Genomic DNA, 8,852 nt, shown 5'->3' with positions numbered 1-8,852 from the left:
GGTCGGTACACAGTAGATCAGTTGCTGCAGATAAGCCAGGGATTCAGCAGGAGAAGGGTTAATTGACAAGCCGAGTCGGTACACAGTAGATCAGTTGGTCTACATAAGCAAGGGATTCAGCAGGAGAAGGGTTAATTGACAAGCCGGGTCGGTACACAGTAGATCAGTTGATGCAGATAAGCCAGGGATTCAGCAGGAGAAGGGTTAATTGACAAGCCGGGTCGGTACACAGTAGATCAGTTGATGCAGATAAGCCAGGGACTCAGCAGGAGAAGGGTTAATTGACAAGCCGGGTCGGTACACAGTAGATCAGTTGATGTAGATAAGCCAGGGATTCAGCAGGAGAAGGGTTAATTGACAAGCCGGGTCGGTACACAGTAGATCAGATGGTGCAGATAAGCCAGGGATTCAGCAGGAGAAGGGTTAATTGACAAGCCGGGTCGGTACACAGTAAATCAGTTGATACAGATAAGCCAGGGACTCAGCAGGAGAAGGGTTAATTGACAAGCCGGGTCGGTACACAGTAGATCAGTTGATGTAGATAAGCCAGGGATTCAGCAGGAGAAGGGTTAACTGAAAAGCCGGGTCGGTACACAGTAGATCAGTTGATGCAGATAAGCCAGGGATTCAGCAGGAGAAGGGTTAATTGACAAGCCGGGTCGGTACACAGTAGATCAGTTGATGCAGATAAGCCAGGGATTCAGCAGAAGGGTTAATTGACAAGCCGGGTCGGTACACAGTAGATCAGTTGGTGCAGATAAGACAGGGATTCAGCAGAAGAAGGGTTAACTGACAAGCCGGGTCGGTACACAGTAGATCAGTTGATGCAGATAAGCCAGGGAATCAGCAGGAGAAGGGTTAATTGACAAGCCGGGTCGGTACACAGTAGATCAGATGGTGCAGATAAGCCAGGGATTCAGCAGGAGAAGGGTTAATTGACAAGCCGGGTCGGTACACAGTAGATCAGTTGATACAGATAAGCCAGGGATTCAGCAGGAGAAGGGTTAATTGACAAGCCGGGTCGGTACACAGTAGATCAGTTGATACAGATAAGCCAGGGACTCAGCAGGAGAAGGGTTAATTGACAAGCCGGGTCGGTACACAGTAGATCAGTTGGTGCAGATAAGCCACGGACTCAGCAGGAGAAGGGTTAATTGACAAGCCGGGTCGGTACACAGTAGATCAGTTGATGTAGGTAAGCCAGGGACTCAGCAGGAGAAGGGTTAATTGACAAGCCGGGTCGGTACACAGTAGATCAGTTGATGTAGATAAGCCAGGGATTCAGCAGGAGAAGGGTTAACTGACAAGCCGGGTCGGTACACAGTAGATCAGTTGATGCAGATAAGCCAGGGATTCGGCAGGAGAAGGGTTAATTGACAAGCCGGGTCGGTACACAGTAGATCAGTTGATGCAGATAAACCAGGGATTCAGCAGGAGAAGGGTTAACTGACAAGCCGGGTCGGTACACAGTAGATCAGTTGATGCAGATAAGCCAGGGATTCGGCAGGAGAAGGGCCAACTGACAAGCCGGGTCGGTACACAGTAGATCAGTTGATGCAGATAAACCAGGGATTCAGCAGGAGAAGGGTTAACTGACAAGCCGGGTCGGTACACAGTAGATCAGTTGATACAGATAAGCCAGGGATTCAGCAGGAGAAGGGCCAACTGACAAGCCGGGTCGGTACACAGTAGGTCAGTTGATGCAGATAAGCCAGGGATAGATGGTATGGCCTTGTCTTTGGAGTGATGATGACACTCCTTTGTACCCCCACAATAATTTCCCACTGTCTTCACAAGTTTTTAGATGTTTTATAATTGTGGACAGATAATTGTGTGGGAGGAAAGACACAGAGCTGATCTAACGTGCAGCCTTCTCCAACTGCCGCCCGCATGCAAAAACTGATCTGATAGATTAGGGTATGGAACACAGGGAATTATTGGCATCCTTGGATATACTTGATGAATAGCTTCATATCTGTATCTGGAAAGGGCTATAAGAGTCCTTAAATTCAGGTAAATTCAGGCTCTTTCAGTTTGGCTATGGCCACCACCTTTGGTGTCTTATCTGGACAATTTCCTCCTCAAGGCATATTCGGCTTGCCTTCTGCACTCCCACTTGTGGGCCTCAGCTCAGTTGTTGGAGTCTAAAGGAGGGATGACAGAGTTCCAGCCTTATTCCAGCTCAGGGTATTGTGTTCCTTGGTCTACTATTCGACACAAGGGAGCAGGGGGTTTTCTTGTCAGAGGACAAGATCCTGTCTATTCAATAACTGGTGAAGAAGGTCTTGAATCTCAAGAGTCCATTGGTCCTTCTCTGCATGAAGCTCATGGGAAAGCTGGGCTCCACATATGAAGTGGTATGCACTTCCACTTTCAGACATTTTGTAATTAGAGACTTGTTTGCCTCCTCTATAGTGGTTGAAGGCAGGCAGCCTGAACAAGGGCTGCCCCATTTTTACTTTTCAATTGGACTATAGTGTCAATGGGTGCAGAGTCTTTAAGGTTGGGGAGCTGTGACCTTACATCTTTGCAAGAAGTGGGACCGCCTATCAATATTCTAAAGCTCAGCTATTAGATTTCCATCTGCTTTTCATTTTGCTTGTTACTTAGACCTGATATGCAGTTTAAGTGTATATCCCTCAGAGTACTGATTTGAATGCTGCAGTTTATAAGCTCCCACCTGTCCTGCAATCATTGCCATTGATGGCATACATGTAAGTTGGTTCCTGTATCTGTGTCCTGTATGCTTCTGGCTTTGCATGAAGCCGTTCCTGGCTCTGTAATGAGCAGTCTCATGATTTATGCTACCTGGCTTTGCAGCTGTATGCTATTCATATAGCTCTACACAGTATTCCCAGACATGAACTACTGTAATTGTCATTGCTCACTCTGCGGGGCATTAAGACTATTATATACCTGCATTTCCACAGAGACAGTGTTATATTTCTGCATTGCTACAAACACTGATATATTCCTGCATTATCTATAGGGGAGGGCTGTCAAATTTTAGTCCGGGGGACAAGACTCAATTCAGCAGCCTATTAGTAACATTTTAAAGGGAAAAAATTGCACGTGGCCCAGTGAACCAGCCCATGGTAGCCCTCTATGGGACCGACCCAGGGGGCTGGGGGAGCCCAGCCTGCCTTTGAATACCTCCGTAACTTTGTTTGCATCTGTCTTCTTTTGATTACTGCAATATCCAGTGTGCTCGTGCTCAGATCACCATAGTATGCAGTGAATTGCTATACACTCCATATTTTTTTCTACAACATGTAATTCCTGAAAATTTCTAACATCAGGTCTGTAATGGCCAGGTGCCCTTTTGGTAATTAAGTAGGGTCAACCAAAGGTGGACATAGTGGCTCTTGTCACAACATAAAGGGTTCTGCTTCATAACCAGGGGCCCTCTGGCAACTCCTGTGAATGCCATGATCCTACCAAGCAGAATCCATTTTCCACCTGTTCTCATGCTTCCTCAGCTTCTTAAGAAACGCCAATAGAAGGAAGTTTCTGTGTTCTCAGATTTTTTTCAACCCCCACCATTTCAACCTTTGAAACCAGTTGAACAGAGATTTTTGACATGGGAGTGCTATCCTGCAAATCTCCTTTTCTGAGTTTTCAAAAGAATAAGGCTGTTTTGTTTTTACTCATTTATTCAAACCATTTCCCTTTTCTAAAGAAATCTTTATCTTCAAGGGATCAGGAATAGCTCACCTTGCAGGATGTAGTCAGATCTTTGGATGGGAAAGATATTGTATTCTTATGATGCACCGAGGAGGAGTTGGCCAGCAGCGAAACAGACTAGGCATATCAGGGCCATGTTCCTTAAGCTTCTAGTGATTCTGGTTCCAGAAAATATTTCTACACACTTCCCTAGATCAGTGAGGGCTTTCTGGTCGGTGCGACATGGGTCATTGGTGGAGCAGGTATGCCGGGCAGCTTTCTGATCCTCTGCCCTCACAGTTACCATATTCATGTTTTTGTGTCCTAATAAACTAGCTTTAGATAAGTTTTTTTTGTACAGCATTGTCTGAGCATACCCACCGCTAGTGGCAGCTTTGAAACATCACCATGGTAGCAGTGTCCTCCAGAATGAGAGGATTTTTTGCTTATATTACATCCATTTTTCTGATTCCATCTGGGGACACTGCTGTCCTACCCTTTATACTAAGTTATTCAGTTTGGAAGTTATTTTTGGACTGAGAATGGTTCTTCTGTTTATCCTATCCTTGTAGGTTTTATAGGTTTTGAACTGAAGAGAGGAGGAGCTTCAGATTTCTGAGTTTTAACCCATAAGTGCCATTGTAGTAGTGTCCCCTTGATGGATTTAATGTAAGTACAAAAATCCTCTTTTATGAAGCACTTTTTTGGTCTGTTTGGAGCTGTTCATCAGCTATCCCTTTATGTGGCTTGCAGCTTTTTAACAGCTGTGAGAGCAGGAAATCTGTGATACCTTCTAGACAAAACCCATCTATTTCAAAATGACAGGATGTTTAACTGAAAGCACTGGAGAAGAAAACACAGCAGAAAAAGTGCCCCTCCCTTTGTGACACCCCTTCCTTATTAAATCTTCTAATCTTTATTACCCATTTGCCCTCTTATTAGCTCTGATAGTGCTTGATGGAAACTGTGACTGGATCACTTAAAAGTAACTTATGGCATCTCTTTAAATGGAATAACGCAGGGCGCTTATTTATGTAATTGCAAATGTACTTATATTTTATATTATGTGTATTTTGGGAAAGGAAATATATTTATTTCTGAGACCAGGGGAGAAAATTAGTTTTTGGTTTTTAACTTTGCTAGAGGAAATCTCCAATTAGGCATATGTGGGGAGCAGGGGCGGATCTAGACTTTATGTTTAGGGGGGGTGATTTTGCATAATCACGCCCCTCCTTTGCTCTGATTGGCTGGCCTGCGTTAACCCTGCCTTCCGCCCGATATTGGTCCCGCCCTCTCCCGTTGTGGTCGCCGGCTGGGACCACTCTGATTGGCTGGCCCACATTTAGCCCCGCCCCCTGCTCGCGCTTAGCCCCGCCCCTCCCATTTTAATCGGCGGCTGGGACCTAGCTTTTTGCTGCTAGGAGGGGGCGAATGCCCCAATTGCCCCCTCTGGATCCGCCACTGGTGGGAAGGGAGTCTGATAGCAGGAAATGCAGTGAAGTGTTAAATGCCAGCTCTGGCCAAAGACCCAGCAGGAGGTCGTTACTGGGTGGCAGGGCTGCAATCAGAAAATGGTGGGGCCCAGTACAAACAAAATGGGCATGGGCCCCTCCAGCCCAACAACCTCCCCAACACTCCCCCTTCCCAAAACCAAATACCCCCCCCCCCCTCCAGCGCTAACAGACTGCATCCTGCCAACCACTGTCCCAGCTTATGTATTTGGAGGCAGATGTAAATGTGGCCGAACTACGCTGAACTGCATTGTCATCAATTACTGATGCAAATCTACATTAATTACTACGAGCAGCATATTTGAACTTTGTGTGCTCTGAATCGCTATTGGAAGTGGGATTTATTTTGGACTGTGGGACTGAATCACAGATATAAACTTATTGTTATATTGGATTTGCCATATATACCTGTGAAATTGAATTACTTGAACTACATCTCAATTATAGATTTGTGATTGTGCATCAAGTAGTGTGGAGAGGAATATTATTTAATCTAAAATTTAACTAAAATAGTTTTAGGCAACCGGATATGTATTTATATCCACCAACATCATTTCCTTGCTTTCTTTATTGTTCCCTTATGCGCATTTTCCATTAAGGTACAATTTTTGAATTTTGTTCAATATTGTATTTATTAAAAACTATACCTCCATCTCAAATGATATCTACCCTTCAAGACATCCTAAGCATTAGCCTAGGTTACTGCTAAATCCTAATAAGTGGGAAAAGCAGAGTCAGCTTTTATCACACTATGACAAGTAGCCTTGTTAGCAGGTATAAATCACACAATATATATATATATATATATATATATATATATATATATATATATATATATATATATATATATATATATATATATATATCTCCTATTAGTGATAATGGGTTTATATGGATGTAAAATGAAGTGGAATAAAAAATGCAAAGAGATTTATTTTGCTTGGATTATGGATATAAGCTTGGATATCAGGAGTGGTCACACCCCCTGGCCTGATTGACAAAAGAGGTAGGGTTGGGGGGTATGGGCAATTTGTGTGTATATATACAGACGTCGACCCACACACCCTGTAAATAGGAGCAAACTACCACAGCATGGTTGTTAATAAGCAGAGGTGCAGTGGCTTGGGTAAAATAGCAGATAAATGGATGCAAACTTAGACAACAATGTAATACACACAGTTCAGTTGAAGATTGGAGTAGGAGCATACAATGTAAATCACAGTAACAGGCAAATAACTCTAATAACATAATTACTACTAAATTCAGATATTATCATTCATAAATCCGAGCCCACCCGAACGTTGCGGATCCGAATCGGATCCGAGACAGATCCGGGTATTGGCGCCAAATTCAAATGTGAAACTGAGGCTCTGACTCATAATCCCGTTGTCGGATCTCGCGATACTCGGATCCTATAAATTCCCCGCTAGTCGCCGCCATCTTCACTCGGGCATTGATCAGGGTAGAGGGAGGGTGTGTTAGGTGGTCCTCTGTCCTGGTAGATCTCGTGCTGTGCTGTTTAGTTCTGTGCTGTGCTGTTTAGTTCTGTGCTGTGCTGTGCTGTGCTGTGTTCTGCAGTATCAGTCCAGTGGTGCTGTGTGCTGTGCTCTGTCCTTCTGAGGTCAGTGGTGGGAAAGATCAAGACCCACTTCCTCCTAATGCTGAAGCTGCTGCCACTAGTCATGACATAGACGATGAAATGCCATCAACGTCGTCTTCCAAGCCCGATGCCCAATCTCGTAGTACCGGGCATGTAAAATCCAAAAAGCCCAAGTTAAGAAAAAGTAGCAAAAAGAGAAACTTAAAATCATCTGAGGAGAAACGTAAAGTTGCCAATATGCCATTTACAACACGGAGTGGCAAGGAACGGCTTAGGCCCTGGCCCGTGTTCATGACTAGTGGTTCAGCTTCACCCACAGATCTTAGCCCTCCTCCTCCTCCCCCCCCTACAAAAAATTGAAGAGAGTTATGCTGTCAGCAACAAAACAGCAAACAACTCTGCCTTCTAAAGAGAAATTATCACAAATCCACAAGGCGAGTCCAAGGATGTTGGTGGTTGTCAAGCCTGACCTTCCCATCACTGTACTGGAAGAGGTGGCTCGGGAGGAGGCTATTGATGATGTAGCTGGCGCTGTGGAGGAACTTGATGATGAGGATGGTGATGTGGTTATTGTAAATGAGGCACCAGGGGGGGAAACAGCTGATGTCCATGGGATGAAAAAGCCCATCGTCATGCCTGGTCAGAAGACCAAAAAATGCACCTCTTCGGTGTGGAGTTATTTTTATCCAAATCCAGACAACCAATGTATGGCCATATGTAGCTTATGTAAAGCTCAAATAAGCAGGGGTAAGGATCTTGCCCACCTAGGAACATCCTCCCTTATACGTCACCTGAATAACCTTCATAGTTCAGTGGTTAGTTCAGGAACTGGGGCTAGGACCCTCATCGGTACAGGGACACCTAAATCCCGTGGTCCAGTTGGATACACACCAGCAACACCCTCCTCGTCAACTTCCTCCACAATCTCCATCAGATTCAGTCCTGCAGCCCAAGTCAGCAGCCAGACTGAGTCCTCCTCAATACGGGATTCATCCGAGGAATCCTGCAGCGGTACGCCTACTACTGCCACTGCTGCTGTTGCTGCTGTTAGTCGGTCATCTTCCCAGAGGGGAAGTCGTAAGACCACTAAGTCTTTCACAAAACAATTGACCGTCCAACAGTCGTTTGCCATGACCACAAAATACGATAGTAGTCACCCTATTGCAAAGCGTATAACTGCGGCTGTAACTGCAATGTTGGTGTTAGACGTGCGCCCGGTGTCCGCCATCAGTGGAGTGGGATTTAGAGGGTTGATGGAGGTATTGTGTCCCCGGTACCAAATCCCCTCGAGATTCCACTTCACTAGGCAGGCGATACCAAAAATGTACAGAGAAGTACGATCAAGTGTCCTCAGTGCTCTTAAAAATGCGGTTGTACCCACTGTCCACTTAACCACGGACATGTGGACAAGTGGTTCTGGGCAAACAAAGGACTATATGACTGTGACAGCCCACTGGGTAGATGCATCCCCTTCCGCAGCAACAGCAACAGCTGCATCAGTAGCAGCATCTACAAAATGGCTGCTCATGCAAAGGCAGGCAACATTGTGTATTACAGGCTTTAATAAGAGGCACAACGCTGACAACATATTAGAGAAAATGAGGGAAATTATCTCCCAGTGGCTTACCCCACTTAGACTCTCATGGGGATTTGTGGTGTCAGACAATGCCAGTAACATTGTGCGGGCATTAAATATGGGCAATTTCCAGCACGTCCCATGTTTTGCCCACACCATTAATTTGGTGGTGCAGCATTACCTCAAGAGTGACAGGGGTGTGCAGGAGATGCTTGCGGTGGCGCGAAAATTGCTGGACACTTTCGGCATTCAGCCAGTGCCTACCGCAGACTAGAGGCACATCAAAAAAGCATGAACCTGCCCTGCCATCACCTCAAACAAGAGGTTGTGACGCGCTGGAACTACACCCTCTATATGCTGCAGAGGATGGAGGAGCAGCAAAAGGCCATTCAGGCCTACACAGCCACCTACGACATAGGCAAAGGAGTGGGGATGCGCCTCAGTCAAGCGCAGTGGAGACTGATTTCCGTGTTGTGCAAGGTTCTGCAGCCATTTGAACTTG

This window comes from Mixophyes fleayi, chromosome 10 (genome assembly GCF_038048845.1).
Source record: "Mixophyes fleayi isolate aMixFle1 chromosome 10, aMixFle1.hap1, whole genome shotgun sequence".
Taxonomy (NCBI): domain Eukaryota; kingdom Metazoa; phylum Chordata; class Amphibia; order Anura; family Limnodynastidae; genus Mixophyes; species Mixophyes fleayi.
This window is presented reverse-complemented; position numbering follows the sequence as displayed.